At 41.6% G+C, this 21,806-nt stretch overlaps 1 protein-coding gene across 1 annotated transcript in view; it reads right to left on the minus strand.

The window, feature by feature from the left end:
* CACNB2 (calcium voltage-gated channel auxiliary subunit beta 2) overlaps window positions 1–21,806 on the minus strand; it is a 405,285-nt gene that overhangs the window by 286,156 nt on the left and 97,323 nt on the right. The gene's annotated exons all lie outside the window — the stretch shown is intronic.

Genomic DNA, 21,806 nt, shown 5'->3' on the forward strand with positions numbered 1-21,806 from the left:
ACTGCTATATTTAGCGATAACCAACAGGGACCTACTGTAGAGCACAGGGAACTCTGCTTAATATTCTGTAATAAACTAAATGTGAAAGGAACTTGAAAAAGAATACATAGTTGGATATGTATAACTGAATCACTTTGCTGTACGCCTGAAACTAACATGACATTGTAAACCAACTATACCCCAATATAAAAGAAAAATTAAAAAATAAAATAAAGGTAGTGACAGAATGGACCTAGAATGTTGTGTTGGAGGGGGAAAAAAAAGGAGCCTGGAATGAGCCCAATTTGGGAAGCGGGGGCAGATGAGGGCTGGGCAACTGTGTGAGCGGTAGTTCCATTTACTGAGAAGAGGAACACTTAGGGAGGAGCAGGCTTAGAGGAGAGAACAAAAAATAGTTTTGGGGGATATGAATTTTGAGAGATCTATAGGACATCAACATGGAGATGTCAAGTAGGCAATCTAGTATTAATGAAAGAGTTTTGGGTTGAGCTACAAACTTGGAAGTCAGCTTATAGATGGTCTTTAAAAAACATGACCTTTAGTGAAATTCCCTAGAGAATATGGACAGAGGAGGGGTCTGGAAACTGATTCCTGGGACATTGCACCATTGAGGGGTCAGAAGAAAAGGAGAAGCCAATAAAGGAGCGAGCAGTGAGGGAGGGAGAAGACGGGGGAGAGTGGTGTTCTGTAAGGAGGGGAGTGATTGGCTTTGTCCAACACCAACCAAGGTCAAGTTAGACGTAGACTAGTCTGAGAACCGACCATCAGATCTACTCAGGTGGAGGCTCCTGATGATCATGAGGGATTGGATCTGATGGAGGGGCTCCGTCAAAAGTCTGATCAAAATAAATTCAATCAACAGAGGGAGGGAAAACTTGACACAGTGAGTAGAGAGAACTTTTTCAAGGAGCTTTTCTTTAGCAAAGCAAAATGAAAACACAGCTGCAATAAAATGTGGGAATAAGGATTTTTTTTCCCCCTGAATGGGAGGTATTACAGGAAAGAGAAGTGGGGGGGAAGGATGCTTCAAGAGAGACCACAGTTAATAGTAGGAGCAAAGTCCTTGGTTGGGCTAGAGGGGACGGGACCCCGTGCACAAGCAAGGCGTTTGGCTGAGATGGACTCTTGGTCAGTTCACCTACTGTAACAGGAAGGAGGGCAGAGGGTTTGGGTTCCATTAGATTTAATGGAAGGAAAAGTAGGAAGGACTTTTGGGAGAGTTTTATTTTCTCAATGAAATTAGAATAAAGGCCATTAACAGAGTGAGAAGATGGAGAAAGTGTTGGAGATTGAGGACCAGGTAGAATATGAAAGCGGCATCTCAGGAGTGGTCAAGTGGAAGGACCAGGGAAACAGGAGTGATGGGTAGTTCTGAGGGCAGGTTGACATTTGTGTCAGGGACTTAAGGAAAACTGTCCCTATAGTGTGGTTCTTCCCTCCACCACATTCATCTGCTGAAGTTCAACGGCAGAGTCCACGAGAATCAGATTCAGCTTGGCTTGGGAGTTCCCAGGAGTACCTGACAGAGGGGGAGAGAGAGAGAGTTGAGAACGTTTGCAGGGATTATGGCGCCTACACAGTCAGGAGGAAAGTGAGGACAATGGAGGGGGTGGTGGTGAGGGACTATGAAAAGATGTTGGTTATAAAGATATAAAATTATAGAACAGAATGACAGGAAGAATTTCAGACATGTCAAATGAGATCACAGACATTCTTTTCTAAGATGCCTTCAAATGAAGTTCATCTTTCCATATTACCGCACTAACAATGGAACAACATGGAGCAAAGAACTGGATGAGACAATCTCATTTTTTCCCCTTTCCCTGCCTGGTTTAATTAGTTGTGAACCCTACAAGAAAGCTAGATGGAACAGAAAAGCCGTCTTTCAATTTTAAGATCAGAAAGAGTGAAATCTGGGGAGAGTCATCTGGTTAGGGATAAAGTACTTCCAAAAAAATCATGTATTTGCCCAACAATTTTTTTTTTTTACCATCAGACCACAGAAGTATTTTATTCTTCTCATTTATGAACCAGACAGTTCCAAAGGCAAAGTAATTGAACTATGAATTTTCCTGTTTTGAAAGAACCAACTCATTATGTTTGATATAAACATTTTTCCTCTTTCATAAGGAATAGTTCATTTGGGTCCTAACATGAACTTAATTGGCTCTGGAGAAATGAGGCTTTCTACTGGCTTTCTTTCTTTCTTTTTTTTTTTAATTTTATATTGGAGCATAGTTGTATGACAATGTTGTGTTAGTTTCAGGTGTACAGCAAAGTGATTCGGTTACACAGACACATGTATCCTTTTTCAAAATCTTTTCCCATTTAGGTTATTACAGAATGTTGGGCAGCGTTCCCTCTCTACTGACTTTCAAAGCTTAAGTTTCTAGATTTGAATTTCATTTTTCTCATTCGGTAGATTTATTTTGGAAAGTACCAAAAGATATGCCTACAATCTTAGTGTCTGATGTTTTTAAAAGGTGGGCTGGAAAGAATGGAATCGTTTGAGCTTTTTGGCATCCCTGACAATCTTCCGATGTCCAACACTTCGTATCCCAAATTGGGAAACTCTAAACCAAATAAGTCATTGACTTCTCTGTCCTTCGGTTCTATTTGGCTTATTATGATGGGGAGAAGCAAAAATACGCTTGAATGTTCTTTGACTGGGAGTTTGTATTAGTTGGAAAAGAGGATGCAGGGGGTCTGAGGGATTTGGGGGCTGATCAAAGAGAAAGATATGACCCCAAGGTCACACAAACTTTATAAGTGACTCTGACAGATTTGCATTTGGGGGATGTCCCTCCCAGCAGGTGTTAGTCGAGAGTCTGTGGCACACAGGGGTTGCTGCTGAGAAGGAGAGGACGACAGGGGAACTCCCAAGGGAGCGGGGGATGGAAGAGGGCTTACAGTGCCTGGGTGATGTCTCTCAGAGGCACGGCGAGGAGTCTCTGGGTCAGAGACCTCCTAGGGCTGTAGCCTGCTGGAGCCTTGTAACCACAAGGCTCTATCTTATCTATGGCCAGCAGATGTGGGGTGAGATTTCATCAGTTATGCAAACCAGGCAGGCCCGAAAGGGCTAAAAATCTGCTCGTGTGGGCTATGTTTAAAACAACTGGATATATAAAAATCTGAATTTGGCACCAGCCTGCGTTTGAGCTAACAGATTTCAGCCCTCGGTGAGGAAATAAACAACGTTGGGGTCAATAAACGAGGGCATCTTTGGCTCATTTATGTGACAGAGGAAGTAGGGAAAATATCGTAAAAAAAATTTTTTTAAAGAAATAGAGGACTAGAAGCTTATTGGTTCTCCTTTTCAAAACACTTTTCTTGTGTGTGTGATCAAGAAGACTTTATTCAAAAATCACAACTTTCATGCCTGGCAAGTCTTGTCCATCTTGAGATCAGAGATACATTTGTCTATCTTTTCTCCTAAACGTAGATACTGATCTTTCTGTCAAAATTCTGATGTTGCCTCAGGATGTCGTAATTATAGTAATCGTTTAACATTTATGGAGTGCTTACTATGTACTGAGCACTTCCTCTTTTTTTTTCCTTGTAATTTTCACACCAATCTTTCAAGCTAGTATTTTTGTACCCATTTACCCCATGGGAACACTGAGCACAGAGAGGTTACCTAACTGCCTTAAGCTCACACAGCGAGGGGAAGTGGAGTGGGGCTTCAATGCCAGGAATTCTGAACGGAGAGCTGGTGTGTTTAACCACTAGAGAGCTAGCCACTCATCTAAGACTTTTTCCCTTTGGGACCCAGGGGACACTGAAGTTTTTGACTTAGAGCCATTCTCTGAACTCTTGGAGCGGAAGAGCCAACAGAGAATCCCTTCTGAACATTTGTTCCTAGGGTCACAGTGAATGCTCCCTCTCCACATTTTCTCCACCAGCCCCTCCCCAGGGATGCCCATAGATTGCTTCCCAACTCCTGATTAATATAAGAACAATGCATATTTGAAAGCAAAGTCAAAATAAAAATAAATGCAGGGCTTCCCTGGTGGCGCAGTGGTTGGGAGTCCGCCTGCCGATGCAGGGGACGCGGGTTCGTGCCCCGGTCCGGGAGGATCCCACATGCTGCGGAGCGGCTGGGCCCGTGAGCCATGGCCGCTGAGCCTGCGCGTCCGGAGCCTGTGCTCCGCAACGGGAGAGGCCGCAACAGTGAGAGGCCCGCGTACAGCAAAAAAATAATAATAAATAAATAAATAAATGCAAGTTCATGTTGTATTAAGGAACGCAGGAACACTTCCTACCCCATACCTTTACCTCCTCAGGATTCTGAACCTCTCTTAAATTAAAATTCTAGGCTCTGCCCCAGAAGATACCTTGCTGGAGAGGATAATGCCTGGTAGCAGGCGACCTTCTCACTTCTTGGTGGAGGAGAGGTAACCACATGGCTAACTCCAAAGACGAAACACATTCTGTATAGTTTGGGCAAAAAAAAAAAAAAAAAAGGAACACGGGCAACAACACTGCAGGTTTACATCTGGCAGTTCCAGCCTGGTTCACCTAGAAACACACAACAGACACACAGTGGGCGGTTTTACAGACCGTGCGCTTGTATTAGTTTCCTGTTGCTGCTGTAACAAATGACCACAAATATATCGGCTTAAAACCACGCAGATCTATTATCTAACTATTCTGGAGGTCAGAAGTCTGAAACGAATCTCGCTGGGAAAACATCAAGGTGTCGGCAGGGCTGTGTCCCTTTTGGAGACTCGAGGGGAACATCTGTTTCCTTGCCTTTTCCAACTTTCAGAGGCTGCTGCATTCTTTGTCTCCTGGTCCCTTTCTAACTTCAAAGCCAGCCATCACATCCCTCTGACCTCTGCTTCTATTGTCACCATCCCCTTCTCTGATTCTGAGTCTCCTGTCACCCTTGTGATTACATTAGACCTGCTGGGATAATCCAGGATAATCTTCCCAGTTCAAGATCCTCAACTAGATCACAACTGCAAAGTCCCTTTGGCCACGTAAGGTAACATACTCACGGGTTGAGGGCTTTAGATGTGGACCTCTTTGGGGTGACATTTGTCTGCCACTGGGCTTGTGTGTGTTGGGTAGGGAGTCCTTCTTTCTCCAAGGATGCTTCTCTGTCAAACCCAAACAACACTCAAGTCTTCCTAGATAAGGTTGACAAAAGGATCGGGAAAGCTGTTCAGAAATGTGACCTTAACTAATGAAATCAAAACGCCCAGATAAAACTGCTGAGACGCACTTATCGGAGGTCTCTGCTCTGGCCGTGAATGAGTATCACGTTTCACCTGCAGAAGCATAGAGATTTTTTTAAAAGAGACATTACATTGCACATCAGGAAAAGTCACATCCTTCAGGGACCCCCACTGCCACCAGCATACAGAAATTAGGAAATGGTTTCACAATTTTAATTTGAGTTTTTAAAAGATTTTTGTTCAAAAGTAAAATTTTGATGTTTGAAATTCATTGCTGAATTCCATGGTCTTACTTCATATGGAACTCAGCAAAGAAACCAGACATCTGTGGTTCTAAAGGAACTCTTTTGTGATGGGGTTTTAAAAGTCTTAAAATTCCTTTTGATGATGTAATAGACTCGTAGCCAAGGTCACTGCAGCAGACAGCAAGGACATCGTACTATGGAGAAGCCAGTTGGCTCTTCCTAATTAGCACATTAAAACAGTCAGTGATAAAAGCCAGCATCTTCCACTGTGCATCATTTCTCTCCCCAGCAACGCAGCCCTGCTGGTAGTACTAACTCAGTTTCACAATTGAGGAAACAGGATTCCGAGGGCAAAGTGGTAGGTGTAATGACACACTGCTGGTGAGTGTCAGAGCTAGGATTCCAGCTCAAAGCCCTCGGACACCAAAACCCTTGCTCTTTAAACTCTGTCAGGTTGTCTTAGGTTGTGACCTCTTTCACCTTCCTGCTTCCACAATCTCCAGTGTGGTCCCAGTAAGGAGACAGGTTGGCCTTACTGCTGAACACAAAATTTCCGCACTAGCTATCTAGAAGTCTTATGAATCACCATTTTTTTTAAACTTAAATAAATATTTTAACAGCAACTTTGTGTTTACTCTTTGTCATAATTAATACAACAGTGAGTCCAGATTGCCCTTGAAGTTGAGGGAATTTATCTTAGTAGTCCTGCAAGTTCTATAACAATTTCTTTTCATAGCTACCAGGATGTCTGATAAATTTGCTTCAAGTTTATTGAAAGTATAACAATGTTGATAATTTATAAAGTCAAAAAATATTTGTCTGTATCTCAATATATGGAGTTGGAGTTTTTTTTCATATTTTAAAAAAAATTTAGCTATTTTTCCTCAATTGCATTAATAGCAAAGATACTTTTGAATTCAATTCCCCTGTTGCTGCAGCCTTACCAATTTACAGAAACGACTGATGCGATGTTCTGATTCACTTTCCCGAACTATCTTTTCATTTTATATGTTTTCTTGTTATGCAGCTTAATATTTTAAAATAACCGTGTGATAGTCTTTGTGAATTTTTTTCTATCACATCAGAACTGAGAAAGGAGGGCTGAGTCAAGATGGCTTACTAGAAGGACGTGGAATTTGTGTCTCCTCACAACTAGGGCACCTACCAGGCACCGGTGGGGGACCACGGATACCTAAGGGGATGGGAGGACCCCCAGCGACCGGGTAGGACGTGGGGCGTGGGGGGAGTGAACGGGGAGGAGAAGTGGAGGCGGGAAAGGACTGGCGCCCCTGAGGGGCGGCTGGGGGAGGGGCAGGGATCCCACGCCCGAAGCGGGAAATTGGGGAACCACTGGAAGGGCACAGGATCAAAAGGGAGCGTGGCCAGGTTTCCCCTGCCCACTTGGGCCCCCAGGAACCTGCTGAGATCCCAGGCCTGGTGCTCTGCCCACCGAGGCCCCCTCCAGCCACGCGGGTCCGAGGGAGTGGGAGGGAGGGAAAGGGGAGCAAAAGTAAAGGCCGGACCCCCGGGACCGGCATCCCTGAAGGGCGGCTGGGGGAGGGGAGGAGTTCCTATACCCAGAGGGACCCACCCACGGTTAGGGGTCCAGCGGGGATGGGGGAGACCCTGGGGGAGGGGCATGAAGGAACGGAAGGGAACGGGGCCAGAGCTTTCCTTGTCCACTTAGGCACCGGGACACCTGTTGGGCTCCCAGGACTAATCCTCTGCCCTGGGAGCCTCCCTCCTGCCGCGAAGAGCCCAAGCTCTGCCCCAGCACCAGCAGCCAGGGCCCCACCTCTACACTCGGAGACCCCCTCTGAGACCCCCTCCCCGCGCTCGGCCTAAACCCCACCCACACACCCGCACTCAGGGCCCAACCTCCAAACTCTGGAAGCCCACATTCCAGAGACCCTCCTTTCCACGTGTGGCCTCTCCCCTTCTGTGCAGGTCTTAGGCAGAGGCCCCGCCCCATGATCAAACGTCACCCCCCACCCGCCTAGGTCCCGCCCCATCCTAAACCCCACCCCTGTCTAAGTCCCACTGCGCTTTAACTCTGCCCCCAGAGCAGCACAGAGAGTACAAATCCAAAGAGAAACATGCTGAGACATTAATCAAACTACCAAAAATTAAATACAAAGAAAAAAATATTAAAGACAGCAAGGGAAAAGCAACAAATAACATACAAGGGAATCCCCATAAGGTTAACAGCTGATTTTTCAGCAGAAACTCTGCAAGCCAGAAGGGAGTGGCAGGACATACTGAAAGTGATGAAATGGAAAAACCTACAACCAAGATTACTCTACCCAGCAAGGATCTCATTCAGATTTGACAGAGAAATTAAAACCTTTACAGACAAGCAAAGCTAAGAGAATTCAGCACCACCAAACCAGCTTTACAACAAATGTTAAAGGAACTTCTCTAGGCAGGAAACACAAGAGAAGGAGAAGACCTACAAAACAAACCCAAAACAACTAAGAAAATGGTAACAGGAACACACATATCGATAATTACCTTAAATGTAAATGGATTAAATGCTCCAACCAAAAGACACAGGCTTGCTGAATGGATACAAAAACAAGACCCAAATATATGCTGTCTACAAGAGACCCACTTCAGACCTAGGGACACATACAGACTGAAAGTGAGGGGATGGAAAAAGATATTCCATGCAAATGGAAATCAAAAGAAAGCTGGAGTAGCAATTCTCCTATCACACAAAATAGACTTTCAAATAAAGACTATCGCAAGAGACAAAGAAGGACACTACATAATGATCAAGGGATCAATCCAAGGAGAAGATATAACAATTGTATATATTTATGCACCCAAAATAGGAGCACCACAATACATAAGGCAAACGCTAACAGCCATAAAAGGGGAAATCGACAGTAATACAATCATAGTAGGGGACTTTAACACCCCACTTTCACCAATGGACAGATCATCCAAACAGAAAATAAATAAGGAAACACAAGCTTTAAATGACACATTAAACAAGATAGACTTAATTGATATTTATAGGACATTCCATCCAAAAACAGCAGAATACACTTTCAGTCAAGGGCTCATGGAACATTCTCCAGGATAGACCATATCTTGGGTCACAAATCAAGCCTTGGTAAATTTAAGAAATTTGAAATCGTATCAAGTATCTTTTTGGACCACAACGCTATGAGACTAGATATCGATTACAGGGAAAAAAAAACTGTAAAAAATACAAACAAATGGAGGCTAAACAATATGCTACTTAAAAACCAAGAGATCACTGAAGAAACCAAAAAGGAAATCAAAAAATACCTAGAAACAAATGACAATGAAAACATGATGACCCAAAACCTATGGGATTCAGCAAAAGCAGTTCTAAGAGGGAAGTTTATAGCAATACAACCCTACCTCAAGAAACAAGAAAAATCTCCAATAAGCCACCTAATCTTACCCCTAGAGCAGTTAGAGAAAGAAGAACAAAAAACCCCCCAAAGTTAGCAGAAGGAAAGAAATCATAAAGATCAGATCAGAAATAAATGAAAAAGAAATGAAGGAAACAATAGCAAAGATCAATAAAACTAAAAGCTGGTTCTTTGAGAAGATAAGCAAAATTGATAAACCATTAGCCAGACTCATCAAGAAAAAAAGGGAGAAGACTCAAATCAACAGAATTAGAAATGAAAAAGGAGAAGTAACAACTGACACTGCAGAAATACAAAGGATCATGAGAGATTACCACAAGCAACTATATGCCATTAAAATGGACAACCTGAAGAAATGGACAAATACTTAGAAAAGCACCACCTTCCGAGACTGAACCAGGAAGAAACAGAAAGTATAAACAGACCAATTACAAGCACTGAAATTGAAACTGTGATTAAAAATCTTCCAACAAACAAAAGCCCAGGACCAGATGGCTTCACAGGCGAATTCTATCAAACATTTAGCGAAGAGCTAACACCTATTCTTCTTAAACTCTTCCAAAATATAGCAGAGGGAGGAACACTCCCAAACTCATTCTACGAGGCCACCATCACCCTGATACCAAAACCAGACAAAGATGTCACAAAAAAAGAAAACTACAGGCCAATATCACTGATGAACGTAGATGCAAATATCCTCAACAAAATACTAGCAAACAGAATCCAACAGCACATTAAAAGGATCATACACCATGATCAAGTGGGGTTTATTCCAGGAATGCAAGGATTCTTCAATATACGCAAATCAATCAATGTGATACACTATATTAACAAATTGAAGGATAAAAACCATATGATAATCTCAACAGATACAGAAAAAGCTTTTAACAAAATTCAATAGACGTTTATGATAAAGACTCTCCAGAAAGTAGGCACAGAGGGAACTTACCTCAATATAATAAAGGCCAGATATGACAAACCCACAGCCAACATCGTTCTCCACTGAGATCAGGAAAAAGACAAGGTTGCCCACTCTCACTACTATTTTTCAACATAGTTTGGAAGTTTTAGCCACAGCAATCAGAGAAGAAAAAGAAATAAAAGGAATCCAAATCAGAAAAGAAGTAGTAAAACTGTCACCGTTTGCAGATGACATGATACTATTCATACAAAATCCTAAAGATGCTACCAGAAAACTACGAGAGCTAATCAATGAATTTGGTAGAGTAGCAGGATACAAGATTAATGCACAGAAATCTCTTGCATTCCTATACACTAATGATGAAAAATCTGAAAGAGAAATTAAGGAAACACTCCCATTTACCACTGCAACAAAAAGAATAAAATACCCAGGAATAAACCTACCTAAGGAGACAAAGACCTGTATGCAGAAAACTATAAGACACTGATGAAAGAAATTAAAGATGATACAAACAGATGTGGAGAGATACTATGTTCTTGGATTGGAAGAATCAACCTTGTGAAAATGACTATATTACCCAAAGCAATCTACAGATTCAATGCAATCCCTATCAAACTACCAATGGCATGTTTCACAGAATTAGAACAAAAAATTGCACAATTTGTAAGGAAACACAAAAGACCCTGAATAGCCACACAATCTTGCGAGAGAAAAACGGAGCTGGAGAAATCAGGCTCCCAGACTTGGGACTATACTGCAAAGATACAGTAATCAAGACAGTATGATACTGGCACAAAAACAGAAACATAGATCAATGGAACAGGATAGAAAGCCCAGAGATAAACCCACACACATATGGTCACCTTATCTTTGATAAAGGAGGCAAGAATATATACAACGGAGAAAAGACAGCCTCTTCAATAAGTGGTGCTGGGAAAACTGGAGAGCTATATGTAAAACAATGAAATTAGAACACTCGCTAACACCACACACAAAAATAAACTCAAAATGGATGAAAGACCTAAATGTAAGGCCAGACACTATAAAACTCTTAGAGGAAAAGATAGCAGAACACTCCATGACATAAATCACAGCAAGATCCCTTTTGACCCACCTCCTAAAGAAATGGAAATAAAACCAAAAATAAACAAATGGGACCTAATGAAACTTCAAAGCTTTTGCACAGCAAAGGAAACCATAAACAAGACCAAAAGACAACCCTCAGAATGGGAGATAATATTTGCAAATGAAGCAACTGACAAAGGATTAATCTCCAAAATTTATAAGCAGCTCATGCTCCTCAATATCAAAAAACTAAACAACCCAATCCAAAATGTGCAGATGACATAAATAGACATTTCTCCAAAGAAGATATACAGATTGCCAACAAACACATGAAAGAATGCTCAACATCACTAATCATTAGTGAAATGCAAATCAAAACTACAATGAGGTATCACCTCACACCGGTCAGAATGGCCATCATCAAAAAATCTACAAACATTACATGCTGGAGAGGGTGTGGAGAAAAGGGAACCCTCTTGCACTGTTGGTGGGAATGTAAATTGATACAGCCACTATGGAGAACAGTATGGAGCTTCCTTAAAAAACTAAAAAATAGAACTACCATATGACGCAGCAATCCCACTACTGGGCATACACCCTGAGAAAACCATAATTCTAAAAGAGTCATGTACCAAAATATTCATTGCAGCTCTATTTACAATAGCCAGGACATGGAAACAACCTAAGTGTCCATCGACAGACAAATGGATAAAGAAGATGTAGTGCATATATACAATGCAATATTACTCAGCAATGAAAAGAAATGAAACTGTTATTTGTAGTGAAATGGATGGACTTAGAGTCTGTCATACAGAGTGAAGTAAGTCAGAAAAAGAATAACAAATACCATACGCTAACACATATATATGGAATCTAAAAAAAAAAAAGGTTCTGAAGAACCTAGGGGCAGGACAGGAATAAAGATGCTGACATAAAGAATGGACTTGAGGACATGGGGAGGGGGAAATTAAGCTAGGACAAAGTGAGAGAGTGGCATGGACGTATATACACTACCAAATGTAAAATAGATAGCTAGTGGGAAGCAGCTGCATGGCACAGGGAGAGATCAGCTTGGTGCTCTGTGACCCCCTAGAGGGTGGGATAAGGAAGGTGGGAGGGGGACACAAGAGGGAGGGGATATGGGGATATATGTATGCATATAGCTGATTCACTTTGTTGTATAGCAGAAAGTAACACAACACTGTAAAGCAGTTATACTCCAGTAAAGCTGTTTTTAAAAAACCCATAATTCTCAAAAAAAACACACCAAAAAAACGAGACTTTTTAATCTTTCCATTGTCCTGATAAATCAACACTTTTATTCTAATCCTGATTTATTTTATATTAAACTCTTTCCCCAAGGACTGTTCTATTCAACTCTTAAATTGGTTTTGACATAAGGTGCGGATCTAATTTTTTTAAGTAGCTAACTTCTTATTCCAACACAGTTTTTACATTATTTGTTAAATATTCTTACTCTCTTGTTTTACTGTATACTTTTTAATATATTACATAAATTGAAGGCTAGTTGGGCGTTTTCCTGAATGTCCTATTGGTATATTATTTGTTCAAGGCAGCCCTCTCTTTTGTGTTGTGTTGCTTGAATATATTATAATAACCAAAAAGAGGACTCTGATTGCTACTCTCTTCTCTTTCAAAATATTACCTGATATGGAAGCCCATTTTAGCTGATAATTACTATTTGTTTAAGCATTTCAAAAGTCATTTATCTGGGTTTTCAGTAAAATATACATATAAAATTAAAAATTAAAAATTCAGTAAAAGTAGATATAAATAAAAGTAATTAAAATGTCATGCAAATTGCTCAGTTTGACTGCAAAATCTAGTTAGTGAACCACAGAAATGTACCAGGTAGTAAGTAGGACACATTTGCCTTTGTGTTTTAGCTAGAGAAAAGGATCTGTGTTGCTAAATACTTGTAACATTCCTGCAATTTCTGAGCTGTGTTGTTATAAAACCCGTGCTGCCTGACCCACCATAAGAAGCGGCACTGCATAGATCATAGTGGTTATTCACCTAGAGTGTAGAGCAAGAAAAACTCTGCCCACTGATTAAACAAATTAAATAGCATAAATGAGTAACTTCCTGTTCCACTACCTTTATATTCTCATATTGTGAAAATATTTCAATTTTTAGAGATTTTAATTTTATGAAGAATACCTTTGTAATTTTTTTTTTTTTTTTTTGGCTGTACGCGGGCCTCTCACTGTTGTGGCCTCTTCCGTTGCGAAGCACGTGCTCCGGACGCGCAGACTCAGTGGCCATGGCTCACGGGCCCAGCTGCTCCGCGGCATGTGGGATCCTCCCAGACCGGGGCACGAACCCGCGTCCCCTGCATCGGCAGGCGGACTCTCAACCACTGCGCCACCAGGGAAGCCCTACCTTTGTGATTTTGATAGGGGTGAACTAAATCTACAAATCTACTTGTATGCAGTATGATCTCTCTATTTAGTATTCTCATCTAGGTTCTTGTAATACTTCTCTATGCAAGTCTACCTGTATTTCAATATTTTATCTTTATAATTGAAAAAGTAAAAAGAATAGAATAATAATTATCTATAATTCTACCACCCAGTTACCCATCTGACATCTTATCATATTTACTTTCAGTCTTTTTTAAAAAGTAGATTTCTCCCTCTAGCTTTTGTAAAAAATGATACTGACACATTAAAAAACAATTTTAATACGCAGAAAAGTACAAAGATGACACATTAAAAAAGATCAATCTAAATACCAGTACCCATAAAGAAACAGTGTAATCATTTCAGACAATGACTTTTGCAATTAGATGGATAGAAACAAATGCTTCTAAAATAGAATCAACTTAAATGCTATTTTTAATAGAAACTTTTAAACTGAATTTCACTCATTTCAGTAAGTTAAGAAAAGAAATAAATAAAAATACATGAACTGTTGAACTTCAAATAATGATTGCTTGACACAATAGACAGTATTTCCTAAATCCCACTATAGTTAAGAAAGAAAGTAGGGGGAAAATAAGACATTCTTCTTTTGTAACTACAGGCTTTGATTCTGGAGAGCAGAAATCATCGTCTTTTCATATAACCTGAGGCTATTAGCAATCTTATACTTCCTTTTATTTTCCCATTCCTCACTTTTTATTTCTTTATACTATTATTTTTATATCCTAATGCTTAATAACATACTTTCTGTTGTTATGTAACATACTTCTCTTTGGTATCAGCTCTACATTTCAATTAATTCAGTGCTTATTATAGACCTTTTCCCATAGTGTCTTTTTTTTTTTCTTGAGTTCTCTCTTTTGATGCAAGTATGAAATGGCTGGATTTTATTGACAAAACGGTTTCTCATAAAAGGCTCATGGATAATATATTCTTCGAGGCTTGTCACGTTTGGCATTATACTGGATGGACACGTCACATGGGAACAATATACTTTGATCACATGCTTTCACCCTCAGAACTTTGTAGAGAATGTTCCACTGTTCTCTGGCATTAAGAGGCATATATTTCTTTAATCCTTGAAGTTCAGCAGGTATTCTGTATATTTTTATGGAATACAACGGACTCTTGCAATCTCCGTATTTTTCTTCATTTCAAGTGATACGCCTTGGGTCCTATTCGCTGGGTCCCTTCCCCCAGCATCAATTATCCTTGTGCTGGCTCATCTTTGTCTGCCTTCTGCATCTACTAGTTTCTCTCTAATTGCTTTTAATATTAGTCTTTTTCATCTGCAGTCACTATGATTAGCCCAAGCCTTTCCTCTGTGTCAGTAATTCAGTTTTCAAGGGTATGTCACCTTTTCTTTGCTGATCTGATTGATACACTAGTTTGGAAATATAGTGTTTCAATCCACTATTTCCTTAGAGCTGCCATTTCCCTTTTAAAAATTCTATTGTTTTTTCATGTTTTCCGTGAGTGTCTATCTTATTAAATCCATGTTCTTCTCAGTCACACCACATATGAGGTAGGTAATTGTGAAAAATTTCTTTCTGCACCTTGATATTTCTTTGGCTGTGGGTTCTTTTTCTTTTGCATTGTATGTCTTGTGTTTTTCTACATAGTTTTGGATGTACTCTTTTGCTTGATTCTGTTTTTTTTTTTTTTGGTTCATGCTTAGGCAGCAGCTCTGCCCAACTATTTTATATTTGTTATAGGGTGAGCAAATTGACTCTTTTTCTACGATACTTCAGATCAGTTTGTTTTTACCTCTGAGTTACGCCCCAAGGGGTAGGCATATCATATTATTTATGAAATTATAGCATGTGAGTGTTTGTGTGTGGTTGGGATAGAGGTCAACTAAGTAGCAGGAAGTCTCTTATAAATTCCTGGGCTCTGTTCTCCCTTCTGAGATTTTGCTACTTATCACACGATGGAGTGACCTTAATACCTATCGTTCATTATTTTTAAATATCTGTTTTCCAAGTATCTTTTTATAGGTCACCTGTATATTTAATGGAACAAAGTAGAGCACACATTAAAAAGAAAACATTTTCTGTTGTTACTCCAGATGTAGCGTTTTCAGTGAATTTTAAAAACTCCATTGCAGTAGTATCTCATATACTTTTTCTTACATCTATCTCTGTTGAAACATTTTTTATTCTAAAATGCCTTTCACTTGACGGATTTTAGTTTTTTAGTTTTACATATGGTAGGATCATCCATGTCTTTCCGATATTCATTTTTATTTGTAATTCATGTCTTGTTGCATTGTCTGAAATTTCAAAATCAGTATTAAAGATAATGACGATTTTGGGTAGCTTTAACTTTTTCCTAGATTTAAATAGAGTGCCTCTTGTGGGAGAGTACAGAGACTGGGTTCACATCCTAGGTCTACCACTTATAAGCTCTGTGACCTTGGACAAGTCTCTTTACCACTCTGTTCCTCAGCAGTTTCATCTCCAAAACTGGGGGCTAAAATAACACCTACCTTACATGCTTGTTAGGCTGTTTTTTTTGTTTGTTTGTTTTTGCTTTTTGATAACGAGCATATAAATGCTTTCAAGAGAAACCAAGGTTATCAAGAACGACTCTCAGGTTCATGATTTGTGTAACCGTGTAACGGGTTAGCGAGAACTTCGATTTTCTAAGGGAGAAAAGACTGTAAATGAGCCAGGTCTGGGGGAGACAAGACCACAGGTTCAGTTTTGAACATGACTGAGTCTGAGGTGTCTTTGAGAAAAATCAAGAGGAGATGTCTAGAAAGCAGTTAGATTTGTTCCCAGAACACAAGATGAACAATCAGTTACCTGGTTATGCCCTCCACTTTCTCATCATCTCACTGCAGGCAAGTTATCAAACTGCAGAGCAGGGCAGTGATCCTTTTGAGCAGGAAACAACTCTCGGCAAAGACTTTAATCATCTTTTTGGTTAAATTTTACAAATGCAAGAAAAGATGTTTAGCTATTTGAGTCACTGCAAATCTTTTGCAAAGTGTTTTTTTGGACTGTTGACTGATGCTGTCCGAGAGAGGGGTCCAAGTGCAACCAAGAAAAATGTCGAATAGAATATGGTTTTAGGCATGTGTCTAATGTCAGTAGAATACACATACTATGAGTATTCAGAGCATGATCTATTCTTATGATTCCAGTCATTCAATATTTTTATGAAGATAATACTTGACCCTTCATGCTTAAAGCTTTCAAATACTTTTTAGAATCTGAAGCTACTCAAGGGTCATGTAAGGCTGCTGCGGAGATGACACAGCTGTCTACGTCAGACTCCAAAGGGATCCACAAAGCAAAGATAATGTACACACGCCCTGACACATGACTCATGTCCTAGAGTCACTAGGACCTTCTATTCCTTCTCTGAGACAAATAAAAGCATTCAGTCCTTAATAAGATTTGGGGCGGGGGGGGGGAGGGTGGAGAGGGGGTTGTCTAGAAACTAAAAATAGAATCTGGAAAACAGAAAGATCCAGATTCACTGGTACTTCGAACAGTTTCCTACTTTTAAAATAGACTCAGGGTTTTAAAACTGAGTATAATAATTGTACTCGATGGTCAATTAAACTTAGTAAGGGGTTCAACTGTACAAAGACTTTCAGTCTTTGTGGCCACTAGGTGGCAGACTTTGCCAAAGAATATGGCCACCATTGAAAAGATTTTTTTTACAAGGTTCAAACCTTACTAAAAGCATTTGGGTTATAGCTGTCATCAAATGTTAAAATATTTCCTCGGAGTTCACACTGCTTCTGTAATTAACAAAGAAACTCAGGACTGCACAACTGTAGACTTTAGAAATACCCTAATTAGCCCCTCTTTCGCTTTCTGTAAAACTGAGGCCAAAAGAACGGTTTGCTCTTGTGTTAGCTGATGGCAGAAATGGGGTTCAGACTCTGGCCTCTGCTGTCTCCCTTTAGTACTTTTGTCCACACCGTTTTAAAAATTATAGCACTGTAACAGTTACTATTATCTGAATGAAGCTATTCTGGGCAAATATGATGTCATTCTTAGAGGAGATCACGAAGGAATTTCCACTCTACTGCCCTACCCCTTGGCAGTCAACTCATTCATGCCTCACTATTTGGAACAACTTAGAAACGGTCCTTTCAGAAATTTTAGCAAATAGTTCCTTAGATTCCGTTTAGGTTTTTTTTTCAGGTTCACGTTAGGTGGAAAATGTATTAGAAAAGACTTGGAAATATCATTAATCAAATAATGAGAAAAATGAAAAGACAGAGTGGGTTTTTGATAAGAAAATAAGTATTGAAAAACTGAACCGAGGTAGACCTCAAAACCCTGGCTTTCAACAGCGCAGAATAAGCGCACATGTAGGAAGGCAACCCTGGAAGACTAGCTAGCAGATGTTTTGGTTTTGTTAAGCGAGGCCCGGACTAGAATTGGAAGTGTTTCATGAAACAGTGCCAAGAATCTGAGAAACAAAACAGATTTTAATCACGGTTTGCATCTCAGCACACTCTATGCCAATCATAAGGCCGTGTCTGGGGTGGACAGGAGTTGCTTATATCAAACCTGATGCCAAATGCAAGGAACTGGCATGTTTCAGAAAACAGTCTCCATATTTCCAGTCTGAAAGTCAGCCTACATCTGGCCCAGCCTTCCGTCTGGAAGAACTCGAGGGCAAGACAACATCAGGTCCAAACTAGGATATGCTCTAAGCTACAGAACGAGCGGCACGTGGAGTGAGAGGCTGCGAGCGTCTTTTCACAATCATTCAGCCACGAAACCCTCGGTGAATCAAGTCCAAACTGCTAAGCGTGGCATACACACCCTGTGGGGGCTGACTGCTGCCTATCCTTCTACCACCATTCCCAGTCACAGCTCCGCTCTGGCCTCAGTACCAGAGGGTACACCAGTGGACTCCAGTATCCCAGTACCCCAGTGGGGCACCCCTTTCTGAGCAGCTCTTATTTTTCCTCTGCCCCACATCTTCCTGTCTTTGCTCATCGCCTGCAGAACTACTCTCTCCAAGGGGCGAAGGGGAGAATCTATTCCACGCCTTTCTCTTAGCTTCTGGAGTTGCCCGTGGTCCTTGACTTTCCGTGGCTTGTAGATTTCTGCCGCCATCTTCACGTGGCCATCTCCTTTGTTTGCGTCTGCACCTCAGTTTTCTCTTCTTGTAAAGATGTTGATCACGTTGGATGAGGGCCCACTCGAATGGAGTATGACCTCATCTTAATTTGATTACAGCTGCAGAGACTCCTTCCAAATAAGGTCACATTCCCAGGTCCTGGGAATTGGGACTTTGACACATCTCTTTTGGGGGACACAATTCACATAGTGTCTTTCTCTATCTCTCTGCTCAATAGTTAGTTGCTACTTTTTTGCTCTGGGCCTTTCTTCATATTCCTGCAGCATCTGTAACCATATTACAGGTGCCCACACCCCTTAGCCTGTGACATCCCCAGGTCAGCAGGGCCTCTTTCTTTCCCATTTTCCATTTCTGTGTCTGCCTTGCTTGGCACTGTGCCTGACGCCTAGTAGTCTGGGCCCATGAATGAGCATAATTCTCAGCAGTTGGGCTCTGGAATATATCCAGTTCCTTGGCACGTTCTCTATTTGATAAGCTGCAACGTCAGAATGAAACACTCCCCTCAAGGAGATCTTAGCTGAAGGATGGGCTCAGCCTGCAAAGTTCTGGGTAAGAAAGAGTGAGGGTGGGGAAACAGGTGTCTGGATCACTGAAGACAACATCTCCAAGGGTGCTGATGGCCTCAGGGCGTAGCAGGGAATGCTGGAGGGTGAGTAGGCTGCAAGCCAGAGCCTACCATTTTGGGGGCATTGGGTTTTTTTTAAATTTTATTTTGTAATTGGAGTATCATTGATTTGGTACTAGTTTTGCGTGTGTGTGTGTGTGACATGAACACACGTCTCCTAAGAGAATATGTCTTTTCTGCAACAGCCTGATCCCAAACGACTAGACTTCATTCCCTTTATACACTTTAACTAATACTGATGCTTGGCTTTCTGTAGAAGGTGGCCCCTTGCTCTTGGGGGTACCTACTGAGATGGCTCTGGACATAAGGGTTAGATGAAGGATTGTCCGGGGAGGGAACTGCGGGGCTCTAAAACCCCTGCAGAGTGCCTGTACCTCCTCTGCTCCTCATGGATTCATCACGTCTCACCCATACAGAAATGTCTACACGTTGTTCACCCTCATCCCCTCCATGCTAGGGATCTAGGTGGTGCTGTAGCAACCAGGCTTGTACGCGGACTGAATGATGTGATGGTACAGACCAGGATTAGAGTGGGGATCAGAAGCCCTGACCAGTGGACTACTGCCCAGCCAGCATCCCACCGCCCCTCTTGTTGAATCAGTCACAGCAAGAAAACCTGAGGTCTGGGGCAGCTCAGGGCGGGACCGAGCAGGGCCAGCGTGGTCCAGCTGACGCGCCTTTGGCTGTTCACAGGTACAGAGCGGCAGCGTCCCCCCAGCCTGAACCAACCTCCAATCTCCAGCAGTTTGTATTATGTCCTCTCAGTTTAATCAGAGAGACCCCTCCTCTCTCCTGGAAAAGGAGGCTGCATTCTTTTCTGAATCCACCCTCCTGTTTTCTTCCTCTGTGAATCGGACTGCTCTAGGTACCTCATAAGAATGGAATCATACAGCATTTGTCCTTTTGCGACTGGTTTATTGCACTGAACATAATGTCTTGAAGATTCATCCGTGTTGTAGCCTGTGTCAGAGTCTCCTTCCTTTTTAAGGCTGAATAATATTCCACTGCATGGGTGGACCACATTTTGTTTATCTGCTCATCCAATGATGGACACTTGGGATGCTTTCAGGTTTTGACTACTGAGAATCACGCTGCTATGAACATGGGTGTCCCAAGATCTCTTTGAGTCCCTACTTTCATTCTTTTGTGTGTACACCCAGAGGTGGAACTGTTGGATCATACAGTAATTCTATATTTAATTATTTTGAGGAACCACCACACTGTATTCCACAGTGGCTGCACCATTTATATCCCCACCAAGGCTGCATTCTTTTTTTTTTTTAATAGTTTCCAGTATAGATTCTTTTTTTAAAGACTTTAATTAATTTATTTTTGCTGTGTTGCGTCTTCATCTCTGTGCGAGGGCTTTCTCTAGTTGTGGCGAGCGGGGGCCACTCTTCATCGTGGTGCGCGGGCCTCTCACTATCGTGGTCTCTCTTGTTGCGGAGCACAGGCTCCAGACGCGCAGGCTCAGTAGTTGCGGCTCGCGGGCCTAGTTGCTCCGCAGCATGTGGGATCCTCCCAGACCAGGGCTCGAACCCGTGTCCCCTGCATTAGCAGGCAGATTCTCAACCACTGTGCCACCTGGGAAGCCCAAGGCTGCATTCTTTATTCTCATTTAAGATATACTGGAGATAAAAAGTGATCCGTACACCCTCACTGGGTACAAAGCACATCAGAAAACGAGACCCTGACCATGTCCTCTGACAACCTCAGGCCAAGGTAGGAGAACATGTGTCTCTCCTAGATAATTTGGATGAGTTATAGATATTAGATAAGATAACCTCTGAGGCCCAGATCTGATTTCACAGCCTGCGGTCCATGGCCAAGCCCTGCCTGCCTCAGGTCTCTGATGTGTCTTTAATGCCAGCCAACAGGGACGTCTAGCCTCCCCTTTAGGTCTGCAGTCCTGTGCTCACGGGAGCAGGGGCCTCTGAAGCTCTGAGCAGGAACAGACTGGAGGTTTGGGGGATTTCGGCTGGTCTGATGCCAGTGACAGACGCCCTCTCTGCCCAGGACATGGACACTGGCTTATCTTCCTGAGCTCGGCCCCCAGCAGGGCACCTGCTGGCCATGTGTATTACAGGTGTGGAGACAGAAGAAGGGACATGAAAACAATTTTTAAACCCCAGTTACTACTGAAATGACTTTTCAAATCAGATTTGTTGTAATATAGGCGGCCGACGCGTTGGTGGATAATCTCTGGGAGAAGGGATCTTCTCTTATACTCTTCTGTACCCCACAGAATCTAGGATAGTACTTTTTTCACACATAGTTGAAGCTCAAAAGATGCCTGCTGATAAAAGGCATATATACCTGGAGAAGCCCGTAATTCCAAAAGATACCTGCACTCAATGTTCATTGCAATGTTCATTGCAGCTATTCACAATAGCCAGGACATGGAAGCAACCTAAAGGCCCATCAACAGAGGAATGGATAAAGAAGATGTGGTGCATCTATACAATGGAATACGACTCAGCCATAAAAAAGAATGAAATAATGCCATTTGCAGCAACATGGATGGACCCAGAGACTGTGATACTGAGTGAAGTAAGCCAGACATAGAAAGACAAATATCATATGATATCACTTATATATGGAATCTTTAAAAAAAAAGGGTACAAATGAACATATTTACAAAACAGAAATAGAGTCACAGATGTAGAAAACAATCTTATGGTTACTGGGGGGAAAAAGGGGGGATAAATTGGGAGATTGGGATTGACATATACACACCATTATATATAAAATAGATAACTAATAAGAACCTACTGGATAGCACAGGGAACTCCACTCAGTACTC

Source organism: Orcinus orca, chromosome 2 (genome assembly GCF_937001465.1).
Source record: "Orcinus orca chromosome 2, mOrcOrc1.1, whole genome shotgun sequence".
Taxonomy (NCBI): domain Eukaryota; kingdom Metazoa; phylum Chordata; class Mammalia; order Artiodactyla; family Delphinidae; genus Orcinus; species Orcinus orca.